General features: G+C 31.9%; 1 long non-coding RNA gene across 1 annotated transcript; it reads right to left on the bottom strand.

Moving 5' to 3' along the window:
* Positions 1-4,666: 4,666 nt before the first annotated feature.
* LOC111622739 lies at positions 4,667-18,948 on the bottom strand. Its single transcript, XR_002756331.1, has 5 exons — positions 18,738-18,948; positions 17,585-17,673; positions 6,169-6,217; positions 6,032-6,064; positions 4,667-5,068 (listed from the first exon to the last, which is right to left on the bottom strand). It is a non-coding gene; the product is annotated as an uncharacterized LOC111622739 (long non-coding RNA).
* Positions 18,949-19,638: the final 690 nt, after the last annotated feature.

Genomic DNA, 19,638 nt, shown 5'->3' with positions numbered 1-19,638 from the left:
TTTGTGCATAAAACTTTACTTTTTAGACATGAAAACACATATATATTTTGGATTAAAGTGAAGAATGTGGCTCTCTGTCACTACTAAAAACGCTTCTAATCGAAGTAATAAATCGACATTTCTGTTTACGTATTTAAATCAAATTATAGAATTTTCTACACCGTTCTAATTCTACACATAAAATTAAATTTGAGAGACACCTATAGAATTTTTTAAAAAAATTATTAAAATCTTTGATTTAACTGAAACGCAAACAAAACTGAGTGAACGATCGAAACCACGTGATTAATGCTATCTGTCAGGCAAGACTTGACAGAGAAGCCAATTTAGGAAGAGAACAGTTTTCTTTGATGACAATTTCGATTTCTCAGAAGATATAAGTTCGATTTTCACATTTCTAGAAGGGAAACAATTTCACAATTGTTAAAATTACAATTTTTACTTCCCCGTTTGTTATATATAATTGAGGGAAAGTATTGCAATCGATCAAAATTGACCCCCCAAAATTTTTATATTTTTGGACGCAGAGGATCATAAAACGCCGAGAAATGCAAAACAATTCGGGAATTTTTCTGTGTGTATGGGTGTTTTTGTATATGTGGGGGACGATTTTATTCACCCTGTTCGAAGCTTAATAATTCCTGTGCTTTTGTCGAAATTTTCTGAAAATTTGCAGGGTGGTTTGTTTATTAAGGGGATTGACTCTATTAAATTTTGGTGGTTAAAGGTGGAGGGAGTGGGAAGATAAAGAAGATCGTGTGTATCTCCATTAAGATCAGACTTTATGATTTTACTCGTTATTAGTATTTACGATTATTAAAAAAAAAAACATTCTTAACTTAAAAAGTAAGCTTTTTGCCATTTTATAATAGTTAAAAATATAAAAAAAATTTTAAAATAAAATATCATAATAGATGGCGCCATCATATGTTGCCGGAAAAGTTAAGCAACTCGTTGCTGAATTTTTAAACTAACAAACCATAAAAAATAATATGATAAAAGCGCAACTTTTAACAATATAATATGAAGTTTTACACACACACACAAAAATAGGCCTCAATTATCTAATTTTTTAAAATTTAATTCCTTTATTTTTTCGAATGTTTGCTGATCTTAATCAGATTTTAAACTAGTTCAACTATGGAACAAATAGATGTATTTTCAATTGTTTTAAATATATATATTATTACATTTAAAGGTATCTTCAGTGTATCTAAATTGAAGTAACAAAGAATTTTATATATTTTTATATCTATCATCGACGACTTGGATTTTTTTTTCTTATTTTAACTAAATTCTCTAACTTTAATATTAAAAAAAATTAATATAACAATAAATTCTATATCATAGACATTTGTTAAATGAATAAATAATATCCATTATTAATTTTCTTGTCTAATTAAAGACAATATTACCATGTATTTAATTGATTAAACTCATGTTTTATTTACTTAACTTGTTAAATAAATTACATATTTTTATTCTTTATTTATAATTCATATATAATAAGTAATTTTTTTGATTTCAATTTATTATTAAATATTAAATAAATTACCAAGTAAATTTAATTTTGTTATAGAGAAGATTTCTAAACAGATATAAATTAAAATTAAATTAAATTATTTATTTAAGAAATTCTCCTGAAGGGAAATCTAAAAATATTCCTCATGTTAATAATATATTAAACTTAAAATTACCCTTTTTAAAGCCCTATATTGATCTGTATAGCACATAATTAAAAATATAATTAGTTTTCCTATGAAAGAAAATAATGAATAGCTTGTTTAGTATACAGGTCTGAACTTTATGTACAATTATGTACATATTTATCAATAAATACATATAAAATTAGATAATTAAATATTAAATGCCCTTCTACTTTATCATAATTCATGTTATCACATTGTCTATTATAGTTAGCTTGTCACTGAGTTTACAGTACAGTCACGAGTCGCTTGATGTAACATTACAGGGTGATCAGAATGTATCAACAGGACTTAATGAGGTGACTTTATGGTATATTAGGAAGAAAATTCTATATAAACATGGGCCCTATTGTTAATATTTAAAGATCTACAGAACATACTCGTGTTGTAAAGGTTAGAGAGAACACCCGTAAAACCAAATTTACAATACTGTATTGTTTAATACAGTAAATTCTTTCTGAAAAACATGTCATTGCTTATCAAAACGCGTTTGTTTGTGACTCTTTAAATAGGGCCCATATTTATAAAATTTTTTCTCCAAATAATTATAAATCCTGTTACATGCGAATCAACTTATATAAATCGTCTTTATACTCTCGTAGCTCCATCTGTTGTAAAGATTTCATATTAATAACATAAATTTTATAAAATTCAAAGTATTTTTAAAATTTAAATTTAATAAAGTTTTAATAAATGAAATATCTAAATTATTTTCACTTGAAATAAAGATAATATCCAAAATTTTTTGGAAAGGATATATATCAATTTCTGTCATATGATCCGTTAAACGATCAAATTTCTTTGTGTTACGAAGAGATGTCGTATCGCGTGACATTAAAGTCCATTATTCTGTTTAAAATTAAAATAAAAAGCCGACGACGCATTTTTCTGTAATAAACAATTGTTTAGTCTATTGGAAATTATAATACTCCCAACATATACATATACATGTACACGTACGAGGACGTGTAATTTATAGAATTTATAAAGTAATATTTAATTTAAAATAATACATTATTTATTAATTCTTAAACATTTTTAAGAAACAACTTATAAATAAAATATACTTTTTAATAAACTATTAAAAAGTATTTTTTTAATGTACTAATTAAATATAAAAATAAACAAACTNATTTCGAGTCTTATCCCTTACAAACTTGGGTCTAATAGACCCTATCCCTCAAAATTCCCACTGTGGGTCTGTACTAATTAATCCGAAGTGTTTGAAAAATGATCCTGTTAGTAAGTGCAGAGCGAAACGAGTCCCCCCCAAATATTTTATTTTAATAAAAAAATATTTTATGATACTTAAAATATTTTTTAATGTTTATTTAAGAAAAAACTTATATTTTAAAAACACTAAAATCAAATTTGGCATACACTTTTATCGAAAATTTAAGCTTCTCTGTTTTCTTACCTGTTACCTGTTACTTTTACAGAAATCAAATCACGTCTATTTAAATACAGCGTAGAAATCGAAAAATATATTATTATTTTGAAAATTAATTATTTCAAATTTAATGACTAATCAATCAATGTTATAAGTTTAAAATATTACTTAATAATTACAATTATTTTATTACTGTACTTTAAAAACAATATGAAATATAATATGCAATCGTTGGTTTGGTTACAGCAATGCCTCCCGGGAGGCCTTTCTATGGGAAACTATCCCCTGTTTAGGTGTTACAAACGTGAAAAATTCCGGCAAACTCCACGTGGCCAGCTCGTTGGCCACTCATTACATTTCAGAACATGATACAATGCATGCAAATGAAAAAAAAAAAAAATTAATAAAAAGTCCAGCAACACGTTTCCCGGCAAAAATTTCAAATTGTGTGTTGCACTTTCTGCTATAATATTTTATGTTAAAATTGTTATTATTATAAAATGGCGAAAAGCTTAATTTTGAGAGTAGAGATGAGTTTTATAAGAAATTGTAAACGTTAATAAAGGGTAAAATCTTTGTTAAGTTCGAATACGCTCAAGATATCAAACATGGTCCTATCTGTCTCCCACCCCTCAACCTTTAACCGCCAAAATTTAAAAGCATCAATGCTCTTAATACATAAACCTTCCTGTAAAATTTCGATAAAAGGCACAGGAGTTATTAAGCTTCTAATAGGGTGAACAAAATCGTGCCCTCCACACAAACATCCATAGTCCATACATGCAGAAAAAAAATCCCAAATTTTGCTTTCCTGACATTTGTGTGTACATAACAAAGATTGGAATCATGTCAAATTTGACCTTCCTAGTTCTTTGCAAATCTCAACGTTTTAAGAATTCCTGAATCCAAAAAAGTCACAAAAACGGCAAAAATTTTCGTGAGTGTATGTGTTAGCGTCTATTCTGCTTAATATCTTAGAAACAAAATTTAGCATGGTGGCTTGTATATGAGGGGCATTGATGCTATTAAATTTTGATGGTAAAAGGTAGAGAGAGTGAGGAGATAGAGGGATGTCATATGTAATATCTCGAGAAAGATAGGACTTAATTACGATTTTATTCGTTATTGACATTTTTACTTTTTTTTTTTTAAACTCATCCCTATCTTAAAAATTAAGCTTTTGCCATTTTATAATTAAAAATATGAAGTTTTTATAACAATATCCGATAACAGATGGCGTTACATACAATTTTATTTGTTGCTTAAAGTATAAAAGGGATTTTTAATAAAAACTCATAACAGCCGGAAAAGTTACACAACTCGTTGCTAATTTGTTTTTCTTTTGCATTCTCGAAGTTTTATGGTCCCCAAGCCCAAAAATGTAAAAATCTCGGAGGTTATTTTTGATTACTCGCCATACTATTATTGATAACAGAGCCAGGAAAGTAAAAAATATTATATTGCTATTACAATTATTTCTTATACTAATTTTTCGTTAAAAACATAACAAAAACACAGATATTTATTTTATTTTTATAGTTTTATTCTATATCAAATTATTGTAAGGAATCGTTAACATTCTCGAAATGTTAAACTTTCTCATAAGATCTTCTAACATGATCGGAACTATGAAGGTGCTCAATTAATGACATTGTATCGATAAATTCGGCAATTCCACAACAAATACAGCCTTTCATAACAGATTTTTCCGTAGAAGTATCTGTCTCTTGTTCTTTTCTGGAAGGAGAATCGGATGTTATCCCAGATGAGTTCGCTTCTTCTCTTAATTCTTTGCTGCTTCCAGACAAAGTATCATCTCTGCATAGAACAGAAATTAGAATCTCCTTCTTCTTCTTTAAATGTTTTGAAGACATCATATGTTGGCCGTAAGGTATTTTCCCATTGAATACCTTTTTACATAATTTACACATCAGTATACTTTCATCCTCCATTATACAAAATGAATTCGATTCTAGAAATGAAGGGTTTATCAATATTATAATAATACTACAGTATATTCAATATATGTAAAGTTATACATTTATTAATTTAACCAACTAGTTTATTTGACTGTCTACAACTTAAAATTTTTAACATAGATTTTTTCACAAAATTTTAAATTAAAAACATTGAAAACAAGAACTTATGTTAACGTCTTTCATGTTAAAACTGTTAAGGAATGCTAAGTAGCGCAAAGACTCGAAATTTAAAGCAAAATATCCGATTTAGAGGGTAATCATAATTAAAGATGTGTTCAGAGCTCTCTGTAAAAAAAAACTATTGAGTAAATCTTAACCATATTTGGTACACATAATGTCCTGGTACACATACTGGTACACATAATGTACACATTTCAATTTTCGGATAAAATCTTAAAAATTCAACCGCAAGTACAATTTTTTAATTTTACTTAAACTGCATACATATTTAGGACAACAGGTACAATTACACCTCTAAATGAAACGGGTTGAGACCTTATCAGAGATGACCAAATTCATAGGAGCATAAAAGACTGTTTTTGTTGTGGAATTGTCGAATTTATCGATATGATATCATTAATTGAGCATCTTAGGAGGAACAGTCAGAAGAACCGAATGTCTATATGTGACCCTTCGCGAGATAGGCAGATTTCGGGAGGTTATATCTCGAGAAGAGTGACGTATAGACAGTTGGATTTTTTGCCTTTTTTACTCCATGGCATGGTCTACAACGCTGATAAGGTCTTAATCGTCTCATTCACAGCTGCATTTGTACCAAAATTGTTTTATGATTATCGATTTTACTAAAATTTGACTTTGTTTAACCTTTATAATGCTACAGAATGATTTCAGAATTGTTCAAATAAAACAATTATAATAAGATAGTTTATTAAATTTGATTTTAGATTTAAAAAAACAGTTTAAAATTCAAGATTTGTGAAAGGATTAACACTTACCTGATATATTCGCATCGAGATAAATACCATTAACTAATAAACAAAATAGATAACTTGTAAAACAATAGCGTAAAAAATACATAAATTAAAATATAAATAAACTTTTATCGAAAATTTAAGCTTCTCTGTTTTCTTACTTGTTTCGCTCTCTTATTCACAAAAATAGACCTGAATTGAAAGGGAAATCTGAAATTAAAAACAGTGTAGAAATATGTAAAATAACCTCATTTTGAAAGTCAATTATTTCAAAATTAATGAATAATCAATTAATATTAGAAGTTTTAAAATATTATTTTATTAATAAAGCTTATTTCATCGTGTTCAAAATGATCTAAAATACAAAATGCAATTGTAAACTAGTTTCTTTTTCTTCATTACGAAATTTCTTTCATACAGAAAGAAATTGCATAATGAAGAAGTAATTTAATTTGATTATTCATCCGATAGATGACTAAAGATTTTAATAATACTTAAAAATACGCTTTTATTTGTCATATTTTTCAAGATTGGGGATGGTGAGACGGGTCCACCAAATACGTCACTACAATGAATTTACACACATATACACCTCCATTGTGGTCTTACTTGTTAGCCGAACCGGTGACGAACATGGAAAAGGCCCTCTTAGCGTCCACAGAGCGGAAATAATTAAAAATCGTTTAATCTTATTGTTGAAAAATGTGATAAATACACACGATGAACTATCTGCAGCAATTTCCAACGCTATCAAACAATATATCTGTGTCCAGAATTTTTCAATAAAATTCACAAACAATTCAAAATTATAAATTTGAATATTTAATATTAGACAACTAATTTGTGATTAAGTAAAATTATTTAAACAATTTCGATTAGTAGATTAGAAACTGAAAAACAAAGAAATAATACACTATGAAACCATTAAAGGAAAAGTTTTGGATTCGAAATCAGTTTTGAATATAGAAAAAGTTAAGAGGAAATAATTTAGTGTAAATTCTTATAGTTTTTAATATTGAAATGATTAATTAATTATTAGTTTTAATTATATCCCCTATTTAGGCGTTAAAGACGCGGAGAAAATCCAAAAAACTCCACTTGGCCAGCCCGTCCGACCGAACTCCCAGTGTTCAGGATACGAAAACCGCTTGGCCAATGGTGGGACCGCTGAGGAGATAAAAAGCAAGGATGGACAACCCAATGACAAAGTCGTCCAGCAAAATTGGAATGTCAAATTAAAAGGGGGCTGGTGTTACTATGAACAAAACCAGTAAGTGCCAACCGTGAGGACTTAAGGGAAACTGGCCCCCACTCAGGAAAATGTAAAGGAACCGGTAAAACTTCACACGGCCAACTAGTTGGCAAGCCAGAAAAGGAAGCCAACTACTAATCACCTTACTTCTGGTAAGTAAAATAAAGGGGGTCCCAGTACAATGTAAATGGGGAAGCAGAAAAGGGGCTGGAACCAATTGCCACAGAAAAAGGATAGTATAGTATAATGAATTTGATGAAGGTTCAAAAGGTGTTCATCACGTGGGTAGCAATGAGCCTGTGCTCTTTTTCTTCCAATCGTACTATTTAAAATTTTGAAATCATTTAGTATTAACTGTGGCCAAGAGAGGGGCCAAGGTNAGTTTTAATTATATCCCCTATTTAGGCGTTAAAGACGTGGAGAAAATCCGAAAAACTCCACTTGGCCAGCCCGTCCGACCGAACTCCCAGTGTTCAGGGTACGAAAACCGCTTGGCCACTGGTGGGACCGCTGAGGAAATAAAAAGCAAGGATGGACAATCCAATGACAAAGTGGTCCAGCAAAATTGGAATGTCAAATTAAAAGAGGGCTGGTGTTACTATGAACAAAACCAGTAAGTGCCAACCGTGAGGACTTAAGGGAAACTGGCCTCCATTCAGGAGAATGTAAAGGAACCGTTAAAACTTCACACGACCAACTCGTTGGCAAGCCAGAAAAGGAAGCCAACTACCAGTACAGTTTAATCACCTTACTTCTGGTAAGTAAAACAAAAGGGAGACCCAGTACAATGTAAATGGGGAAGCAGAAAAGGGGCTGGAACCAATTACCACTGAAAAAGGATAGTATAGTATAATGAATTTGATGAAGGTTCAAAAGGTGTTCATCACGTGGGTAGCAATGAGCCTGTGCTCTTTTTCTTCCAATCGTACTATTTTAAATTTTGAAATCATTTAGTATTAACTGTGGCCAAGAGAGGGGCCAAGGTAGTATATTAGTATATTCAGTTATTTTATGTTAATATAGTTACATATTCGCTGCTACAAGATCCAGGAAAACTGAGAATTAATATTCATGCCAAAAACCCAGAAAGCTACTGACAACAGAGTAAATTTACAGACATAATGTTAAGCTCCCCACACAAATAACAGAACAATTTCACTCTCTCTTTTTTCCTCCTATAGGAACAATCAAGTGAGAAGAAGGCCCCTATCTCACATGGCAATGCATGGCTAACTTGTAAGACAGCTTGGAGGAGGCATTACCAATAGATGCTTGCAAACTAATGTACAGTACTGTTAAATGAATATATCAAAGAAATAAACAGACACAAGCAAACAATTTCCTACTACTGCGAAAACAAGCAAGGTAAAAGTGAGGAAAAGGCCCCTTTCCCATCAGGCACGTGACACCAGATAGGAGCGGGTCAACATAAAAGCAGAGAAGAAAAACGAAGCTAGCCAGGAGGAAAACAACAACACTCAGTATCCTACTAAATAATGTAAAGCAGAGCCGTAACTAGAATTTTGGAAGCCTATGGCCAAGAATAAAAACAGCGCCTTTTTAATTTTTATTATTAAAAAAATAATAATTTCATTCTAAAAAAATGCTATTGTAAAAAATTATCTAATGACATTTAAATACTATATAAATATAAAATTTTTTTGTTGTTAATTTCGAATACATATTATTCCGAAACCTTCTCGTTGGCGCCTTTATTAAATTGGCGCCTATGGCGGGCCACATTGGCCATACCCTGGTTACGGCTCTGATGTAAAGTACAGTTATTTAACAAATAGAGACAACACGGTTTTTTTATGCACACAGCCCCAAAGCGAATATTAATGTTAGTACAAAGAAAGACTAATAGCTAGTGTTAGTACAATCAAAAACTAATAATTAGAAAAAATAGAAAATCTGACAGAATTGGGTAATGTACGGTACTGTACATTAAGAAAAAAATTTTCTTACGGATAAGTATTACCTGATATGTGTCCAATCAATAAGTCATTGTGGGAAAATGGCAGGAGCAGTGATAGAAGGACTTTTAAGTGTCCAATGCTGATTGGTGCTTTAAAGTATGTGTTAAAGTAATTATGATAATTTTTGAAAATATGCGAAGTGTTGATAATGTACTGACAATGAGAAATGTATTATAACGTGAAGAAGGAGCATAACAAAAACATACTACAGGGTGTTTTTTTTTTTTTTAAACTGATGGTACTCAGAGACATCTGTAGAGCAATCTAACAGCTGGACTGTAGCCAAATTTGGGAGAGTGACTAAGAACAACATGGGAAAGAAATTCCGCGAAGAAAAAAGTAGTACCTAAATTCGCCAGTAGGTGTGGATTTGGCGCTGTTGTAACGAGACAACTAAGAATTTGCATAACGCACTGGTAACACCTCAAAATCGAAATTCACAATGGCGTGGTCGACTGCAGCGCCACCTAATTTGAGCTTAAAAGACAAGGGCAAAAGTCCGAAGCGGATTCCAGACTTCAGCAGTGTTCAACACGCATCTTTCGTTACTTCAGCGTACGTTGCTTGTGAAACTTTATTATCTTAACCAATCGAGCGCATTGGGCGCTCTTCGTGAGTTTAGAAACCGTAACAACCTGCGCAGAGGTCCTTTATCAATTAATGCATTGAAAGTAGTGATGTAACGAATATTCGGTTACTATTCGGTATTCGGCCTATTCGGCCTATTTTTCGCTATTCGGCCGAATACCGAATATTTAATTACTATTCGGCCGAATACCGAATACCTAAAAACAGGAGTAAGAAATAACAAAAACACAGTAAATTAATCATTTTGGTATTTAGATTTAATGTTATCGAGTTAGTGTTTGTTTGTTTATATTTATTTATAACTTATAACATGCACAAATTAGAAAAGAACGTAATATTAGTCACTTGTATTCACAATTTATAATTACAAAGATCAGCACACGTACTGTACACACCTATTCGTTCGAGAATCGTCGCACATCTGAGCATCTGACCCTGCCTATCCTTCTTTTTAAGTGCTCGTCTTTGCTCTTCCCTCTATCGCTCTAGTCCACGCATGCCTATGCATACATCATAATACGTCCTCACGATACTTTCGATTCGTGACTTTTCCGTCGTAGATTTCCCATTTTACAATTACGTGACTCATAGCCTGGTGATAACGGATAAAAGAGACAGATAAGACGTCAGTATAAGTCACAGTTATGATTTCACAGATTCGAAACAGCTTGGTAGCCCGAACGACCCCAGGCTTTCGCCCGTGCACGCTAAGTGACTTTCATTACAAGCATTTAGCTTTCCGAAGTCTATGACAACAATTGTTTGGCATTGACAGCCGCGAATTTTGCGCCAATAAGCTGCTTCGACTTGTTCGATTATATTATCAACTCAATTTCATATTTATTTTCACATTTTCATTTTGCGGTCCTTCCCTGTTCTTTTTCCGTTATTTACACATGTAGGTTATTACATTGTTATCCACATTTGATATCATCACTTATCACATACTGCCGTGACGCTCTTGTCTGAACTGTCAAGAATTAACGTGATTGGTGAAGCGTAGTGACAGCGGGCCAATAGAAAGCAGGGTCGTTGCCATAATGCGAATCAAGCCGAATAGTTTGGCCGAATATTCGGCTATTCGGCCACGCTCCTGGCCGAATATTCGGTATTCGGCCTGAGGCCGAATATACTATTCGTTGCAACACTAATTGAAAGACTTGATAAAGAAAGTTGAAGATCCTTAGCAGTTCGACCTGGTAGAAGGCAAAAACCGGTGTCTGCACAGACAATTAGTGATGTTGCGATTGCACTCGTTGAAGGTTCTAACCCCCGGATCTAACCCCATGTAACTTTTTCCTGTGGGGTTACTTAAAGTACAAGGTCTATCTTGGTGGTGTCCCCAACTTGATGACCTTGAAGGACAACATTTCTCGAACTGTGATGAACATTCCTGCGGATATGTTACGTTCGGCCGTTGAGAACACGGTGTTCAGGATGCAATGTGTAGTCCAGCAGGATGGTGGTCACATTGAAGGAGAGAGAAGGTTATTTGCTAATTAATTAAACTTTCATTATTGCACTGAAACCTCTGTCTAATTATTCATTCATGTGTTTGTTAATTGCAACTGGGTTTTATGCAAAGTCTTAGCTGTTTCGCTACAATAGCGCCAAATCTATCCCTACTGGCAAATTTAGGAATCTCTTTCCCATGTCGTCCTTAGTCACCCTCCCAAATTTGGCAACAGTCCGGCTGTTAGATTGCTCTACAGATGTCTCTGAGTACCATCAGTTTTAAAAAAACACCCGGTACTTAAGGGAGTGTTGGCTGCAGAGCAAGGGTGCTGTAAAGGTGGTATTATTCATAATAATTCCGAAAAATTACCAGATAGCGTTAATAATTTACTACCGTGTTTCCCCGAAAATAAGACACCCGCAGAAAATAAGACCTAGCGAAGTTTTTTTTAGTCGTAACGGTCATCGACAGATGGTTAAAAGTGGCCGTTGGCTTTTTGGTCAGCAGACAATTACGCCACACGGCATAATTTGCATAAGACCCTGTACACACTAGGCGTTTTTCAACGCGCGTTAAACCCTGTACACACTAGGCGTTTTTCAACGCGCGTTTTGCGAGCGCTTTTAAACGCGCGTTTTGCGAGCGCTTATAAGAACCAAGAGTTCTATGTAGCCGTACACACTCAAAAGCCAAGCGCGCGTTAAACGCGCGTTTTGCGAGCGCTTATAGATTTTTGTTAAAACGCGCGTTTTGCGAGCGCTTTACGGGCGCTTTGAGATATATGTGCTGCCATGTTACCGTACATGCGATCGCGCGTTTTGCGGGCGTCAGCCGAGCGCTTTGAGATNTCGTCTAAGTTCGATTTGGGAATTTTTTTGTTCAATAATAAATGTGAATTCTTCTTCCTGGAAAAAATAAGACATTCCCTGAAAATAAGACCTAGCGCATTTTTCAGAGCAAAAATTAATATAAGACATTGTCTTATTTTCGGGGAAACACGGTATGCATGAATACAATAATTTTAATGCGCACAAAAACCTAACTACAATCCATATTATTTCAAGAAGTTTTGGCTATAAAACCAAAGTGCAGTAAATTTGTTTTATTGTGAAATTTTACTATACAATTTTGGCGTATTATATAAATGCGAAAAATGTTAATTAATTAATCCCTTAAAATATTAGTACGTGTATATGTTTTCCAAGAAGAAAGAACAAAAGATGCTAAAATTAAGCTGGCAAAATGAAGGATTTCTATTAATTTTAAATTACAATATTGTTATTGACAATTGATGTTATCCCTATCCTCAAAAGCTTTTAAGAAAATAGCTCAAAAGCATTTTATGAAATGACAAAAAGCTCATAAGCTTTTTGTCATTTTATAACATTTAAAAATATAAAACGTTTTTATAACAAAATCTTACAACACGCCACGTACAATTTTCTTTACTTTGCTTAATAATATAAAAATTATTTTTTAAATAAAATCTTATAACAACCAAGAAAGTTACTCGTTGCTGAATTTTTTATTCGTCTTATCGATCTTGAATTTAAGAATCATTCAGAAGACAAAACTGAAAGTTTCTTTCAAACATAAGCAGATTATTTCAAACCAATTGTAATATATTCAGTATAGTATATGGGTATCCACCAATGGCCATATGAAGGAAACCTAAGAAAATCAAGCAATGAATTTCATAACTTTCCCGGCTAAACTTTAAAATTGTGTGTGCGCTGTTATAAAATTTTATTTTTAAAAATTTTTGCAATATTAATTATTATAAAATGGCAAAAGCTTAATTTTGAGAGTAGAGATGAGTTTTATAAAAATTGTAAATGCTAATAAGAGTAAAGTCATTAAGTCCGACCATAGTTATAACACACGACTCCCTCTATCTCCCCATTCATTTGATCTTTAACGACCAAAATTTAATAGCATCAATCCCCAATGGGGATTGATGCTATTAAATTTTGGTCGTTAAAGATCAAATGAGTGGGGAGATTAAATTTTGTGTATTGACACAGTCTGCGAAATTTCAGAAATTTTCGACAAAAAGTATCAAAAGTGGACCATTAATCTTCAGAGTGGATGATCAAAATCGTGTCATACACTCACGCACGATCATCAATAACCCATCATCGAAAATGTACACTTCTGGTCATTAAAATTGCTACACCAAGAAGGAAAGCAAATAACATAATTATATTTGTTTTACACATACAATATAATAAAAAGAAGACATAATCAAATTGATGGGTAATCTTGAGGTATAGAGCACCCAGAATGTCGTATCTTTCATGCAAATTTCGTGTTTGTTGTATGCAGCCTTCATGGTGTGGCAAATTAATGGCCAGCTGTGTGTACGGGTCATTTTTTGATCGATCGCCATACTTTCCCTGTTATTTATAATAACCTGAAAAGTAAAACAGCTCAAAACATCTTCGGTAATTCTAACAAATATTTTTGAAACTTTGAAGAAGCAAGTTTGGGATGTAATGGGACCTTTCATTAATTACGTATGCAATTTAAGAAGAGGAAAGGAGTCAAAACATTGTTGCCTTTTTTTTAGTGTACAGTCGCTTTAAAGAGCACCCTTGGATCGCTGAATTATGCTCCCATATCAGAGGTAAGAAGATCACTAAGGGGATAAATGGTATTCTATTCTCTTCACTTTTGCTTTCCCGGCTGCTATAGCATAACACGGGAAAGTATTGTAATCATCTCAAATTTTCACTTTCTTTTTATATTCCTGACTTTTTTAACGTAACTTGGGTTACATTCACGACTGTTGTAATATTGTAATCGTATCATATATTTAGAATTGTGATGTTTTGACAACTCTAAACCCAAAAAAGCCAAAAAACATACACGAAATACGTATGTATGTGTGTTGGCGTTTAAGCTATTTCCTTTAATATCTCAGGATGAGATAAAAATTAAAAACTAAATTTGGCTTATTTCTATAGTTTTAATATTAATTATTTAGTTAATTACTTTCATAAAGTATTTGCATGACTGTTGTTTAAAATAATTAATTTTCCTATATATTGAATATTGATAATGTAATTAAATATTTAGGATTAATTTTTAATCAAATAAATTATAATGTTCATATCACAGATATCTTGAGATTCTAAATAATCATTTAATATTTTTATAGTATTTTATATAAAATATATATGTGACTATTGAGATTAAGGACAGAATAATAATAATTCTAATAAACTTCTCATTTACGAACAAACTTAATACTTCGTTCACGTTAATAAGATTTACACTAATTGGATCTGTTAACTCTAATTAAATTTCCTGCAAGAAAGAAATAAGAAAAACTAAGTTCTAGAAGAGTTGCAAGAAGAAATTTAATCTAACACAATTGGTTTAATAGACTCAATTTAATAATCAGTTGGGTTCGAAGTAGTATCGAAGCTTGGATTTGATTATTTTAATTCTTTTTTTTACTAGAAAAATGTTTTATTATTAAAAAATTTCTTTACGGTAGAAGAAACATTTAAAAAAATTAAAATAATATGAAATAAAAGAACATCTTCATAATTTATTCTTTTAATACACAATAAAGTCACGTGTCAAAGTTGACATTATTTTCAGATGGAATGTCTAAAATTCAATTATAATTGTTTTTATAAAACAATATTATATTAAACAATAAAGTGATATTTCTATTTGTATGAATATAATCGGATTTTTGCGTTTCTTAATGGATTTTTCAGGAGTGATCCGTTTCTCGCTAACTGGTGATCCTCTTGGAGCTCACAGGGCAGAAACAGCTAAAAAAATTTATTTTTTAAATTTACTGCCTTAAATTCAGAATAAAACCTTGGATTAATCTCTGGATATTGCTTTTATAACCATAATAGTATAAGTTGATTCTTATTTTAATTTAACATACAGCAATAAATAGCATCCATTAACTGAATAGTCATATTTTCCGTCACACAAAGCCAATGTTGGATACTAAAATTGTTTCCTAAATAATCGATTTTATCACATTACAAAGTGAAATTTTCAATTAAAATATTCAAAACTTTATTTTATTTTTAATTACATATTTGAAACATCCCATCTTCAATGTTTTTAATTAGTTTGAAACTTAACATTTTATTGTATTATATCTTTAGGTAATAGGAATGTTCAAAATGTAGTGATTGTTAAAAGTGTTTCACAGTATAACAGTTTTAAACATATTCCTGATGTGACCCGAAGTATTAAAATGTTCCTTTGATGCTTGTACGTTTGTAAATCCGAGAATTCCACAAGCTTCACAATTATCTTTGATCTCATAATCTTTAACCTCATCACTTTTTCTTTGGGAATAGCTTCTTTCCTTTTTCCAGGCGCTTGTATATTTATCTTGTTTCTTACATCTTTTCTTCGATTCAGTAATATTAAATGTACTTTTTTGATAAAATTGAGGATTCAAAATTTCATTCTTTCTTTCGTTATTTTGGTATTCCATGACACTCACTCTTCTATCTTTCCATTGTTTTTCCTTATTTTTTTTCTTATAGAATGACCACTTACTGTCTGGTATGTTTCTATACGGTTTGTACTTGAACAAGTTATTTCTTTCGTTTCTATGCATATTTAAAGGTTTACTATAAAATTAAATATGAATAATTAATTAGATAAAACAGAATATTTTAACCGAAAAATTTTTTCTGCAAGTAATCTAGTGAATGCAATGAAATTTAAACATCTTACACTTTTTATCTCTAAGCGACGAACTGTAGAAAATAAGAACTCATCAAGAAATATAGTAAATATTTTAAATTAGGGGAACAAGTTTAGTGAAATGAGAAAAAAAATTCAAAACTAAGAGAAAGCGTGAAGTTACTAAGAGAAAGCACTGCAAAAACTAAAATCGACGTTGCAAGACTAGAAAATTTCGTTATTAATTAAAGCAGACTTTGCCGTCAATGCAGCCAGTGATTTCGAGATTAGGAGTTATAATGGAACATATTGCAAGAAAATTTATTCATGATACTAATTATTGGCTCTACGCAGGAAGTTAGAACGTTAGTGTTCCTGGGACGTGGTCAAAAGTTGAAGTGCTGTTTTAAAACTTTCTCTATGGGATTTGCATGAGGTGAAAACGGAGGCAGATATTTTAACTGTAGCTGTCATTCTCTAAGATAGTCAGTCACTGTGGCACTTTGATGGAAACAAACGTTATCCACAATAAAACGGAATCAATGATATTATCTTTTATTATTATATTACATTCGATGAAACTTCAAAATAGCTTTGCATTGATGGCGTCTTTGATACGTTAAAACGCGCTTAAACCATTAACACTGAGAATGGCTATTATACTTATATCCTATCTTTTGAGAGGGTTGGAAAATAGTAGCAGTCATCACTTTTAGTGAATATCCATAGTGTTTATGAGAAAAGTTGTTAGGATCTGTTTCATCAGCAAATATCAATTGTCTATGTGTTATTTGCTGATTAGATTTTGCTTGTTAGATATATGTAATCTGTCGTGCATATACTTTGCGTTCACTCACAAGAGGTTGGTCGAACAATTGTCCACATATTCGTTTCAAACGTTTCCCAGTTATGTCTTTACGTTTCAGTGCTTCGTATATTGACGATACTCTGTGCACATCGCCACAGTCACGTAACTTCTGTTGGGTTAAACTATTTCTTTGTACAGTTTGCTCCAATTCTCCAATGATGCATATATTGTTTCCAATTTTTGCGCTTTTCATTATCTTTTGCTGTTATAGCTCTCTTTTAGTATGTCATTTACTAGAACACCTTGTTTTTCATATGCTCGAATGTCTTTTACACGGCGAATTTATGTATTCCTACGTTTGTTACGATGTTTATTGCCTTCACACCATTTTCAAACATCTGTAATAATATTTTGATTTCGTCAAACATTGTATTTCTTTTGTCTCCTATGAAGTCGATGCACTATCGTATAAAGATATAATCTCTTAGCTTTGACACTTGGAATTCGTTACGTTACCTTTCTAACTCATTTCACCACAACGCAAACGAAAAGCCCACACTTCCAAACTTCGACTAATAACAGCAAATAGATATAGTCTAAATCTCTCTGAATCTATATATAATGCGCAAGGGTGTTTGTAACGCAGAAAACGGCAAACCATTTGTGATTAGCTGAAATTAGAAGCGTTTTGTAAACTGCTTCCAGACATCTACCTCGATCTCCTATTTAAGTGCTAATAATAGCGTAAAAAAGCATCGATTATCATTTCCTTAGCTAATAGAAATGTTCTTAATTTGAAAAAGCTCTCTTTTAATATACAAACCTGTTTCCCATATATTTGCAACGGTCGTCTATATACACAGATAATTCTCTTATTTTAAACAACGTTTTCTTATTTTCTTCAATCTGTCACTTAAATAGAAATTTGTAATTTATTAATTGATTTAATTTTAAAAATTTAAAGTTTATATAACTGAATATTTCTTCACATAATTTCTTAAATTACAAAAATTTATTATCATATACAAATATGCCTTATAAATCTATTCTTATCAAACTTATTCTATCCTTCACCACACGGCCATCCTATTGTGGAACTGGTCGAATCCACAATGGGTTTGAAACAAGGTTCTCTTAGTGCACACAGGACGAAAATAAAAAAAATCTAAACACCTAGCAATCGTATTTCAATATTACAAATACATACAGTAGAACCTCCATTATCCGGACCTCTATTATCCGGATTTTCGATTATCCGGATTGTTCAAAATAAACAAAAATTTTACGAATTTGCTGATTTGCACTTGGCGAATTACGACACTGTTTATGTACGTGACGGAATGCATAACTTTTTTTGTTTCAACAACGTCTCACCCATCACAGTGGTCGTAAACTCTTAAATATATTTTACGTAGTAATAAAAATATAACTTGACATACGTATTTATAAATAATTTATATTCAAATTACATCATTTCTATGACCAAGGGCGGCGTAAGGCATGGACGACGTGGGCCACCGCCTATGCCTCGCGGTCCGAAGGGCCTCGCGCCTCGAAGGTTTATGCATTACTTAAAAGCCGCGAACGCGACGAAAAAATTTTACTCGTCATAAAACGATAAATAGTTTGTCAAATTTTTATTCATAAAAATGCAGTTTCAACTGCTTTTTATTTTATAAAATCCGTCTTCTTGCGCCACCAGAGGGCCTTTTAAACAATAGGTAGTCTGTTAGCGTTGGTCAGTAGTAGTCCAAATTCAATACGAACGTTTGTTTCTTGAAAATTTGATCACGATTTAAATACAGTATTTACTTTTAATATTACCGATATGTCATCGAAAAGAAAACGTGTTGTATTATCATTAAAAGACAAATTAAAGTATTTGTTTCGATTATCCGGATTTTTCCTTATCCGGACTACCTTCATCCCCAATTAGTCCGGATAATCGAGGTTCTACTGTACTTCATTAAACTTACATTTGTCCCAGAATGGATTTGAATTTCTTGAACGTTTTGTTTGGAATCCCGCACAGTCACAAATTCTTAAATCAAAATATCTAAATTAAATAAAATTAAATATTTTATCGATAATCATAACTAAAACCGATACTCCGATAAAATTTATTGACATTGTGGTTTCAGTTATGCCTATTGATGAAATTCTTTATACAGCGAAACTTGGTTATTCGAAGTTTAACGAAAATGCAAAATAATTCAAATTATACAAAATTCGAATTATTTTGCATTCCCGATTAACCAAGATTTGCATTCTAACTTGGATTAACCAAGTTTTGAATTAAAGAAGTTCATCCGTATATCTTGCTCTATATTATTCGTTTGTCTAAATAGTAATTATTCTTTTTGCATTGGAGGATTAAGAAAAATTTTTATAAGCCCATCATAGGTTCTGCCAAACCTACATTAGGATAGTGATAGAATGGGTATAACATTTCCGAACGAAATTATTCATTAATAATTTTCGAATTTTATAACTTATTCACCCACTAATGGCTGGTGGATAAAACCATCAACCAATTGTATTTGATTCTGAGTGAACGACTTACCAACGAGTTAGCCGTACAGCGTTTCCGTGTTTTTCCACATGTCTAACATCTAAATAGCGACGGCTGGAAGGCCATTCTAGGAGACCAGAATCGAATCCAGACGGTTAGAAAAATCCTACGAATGTTTTGGGGCAGGATCGTCCGGATATGTGATCCTACACTTCCACCCAGCCGACTGAACCAGTAATGAACTCGCTAAATAAAGGCCATCTGTGATCAAAGAGCGAAAAGAGTTCAAAAAATATCTAAATAGTTGCCAGATTCTTGATGAAAGTCCTCCCGGAAAGCATGACGCTGACAGAGTGGCCATGTCT

The sequence above is a fragment of the Centruroides sculpturatus genome, unplaced genomic scaffold, assembly GCF_000671375.1.
Source record: "Centruroides sculpturatus isolate CEXI.00-Female unplaced genomic scaffold, Cexi_2.0 scaffold309, whole genome shotgun sequence".
NCBI lineage: Eukaryota > Metazoa > Arthropoda > Arachnida > Scorpiones > Buthidae > Centruroides > Centruroides sculpturatus.
Note: the sequence above shows the minus strand (reverse complement) of the source record. Positions and strands in the feature narration are given on the sequence as shown.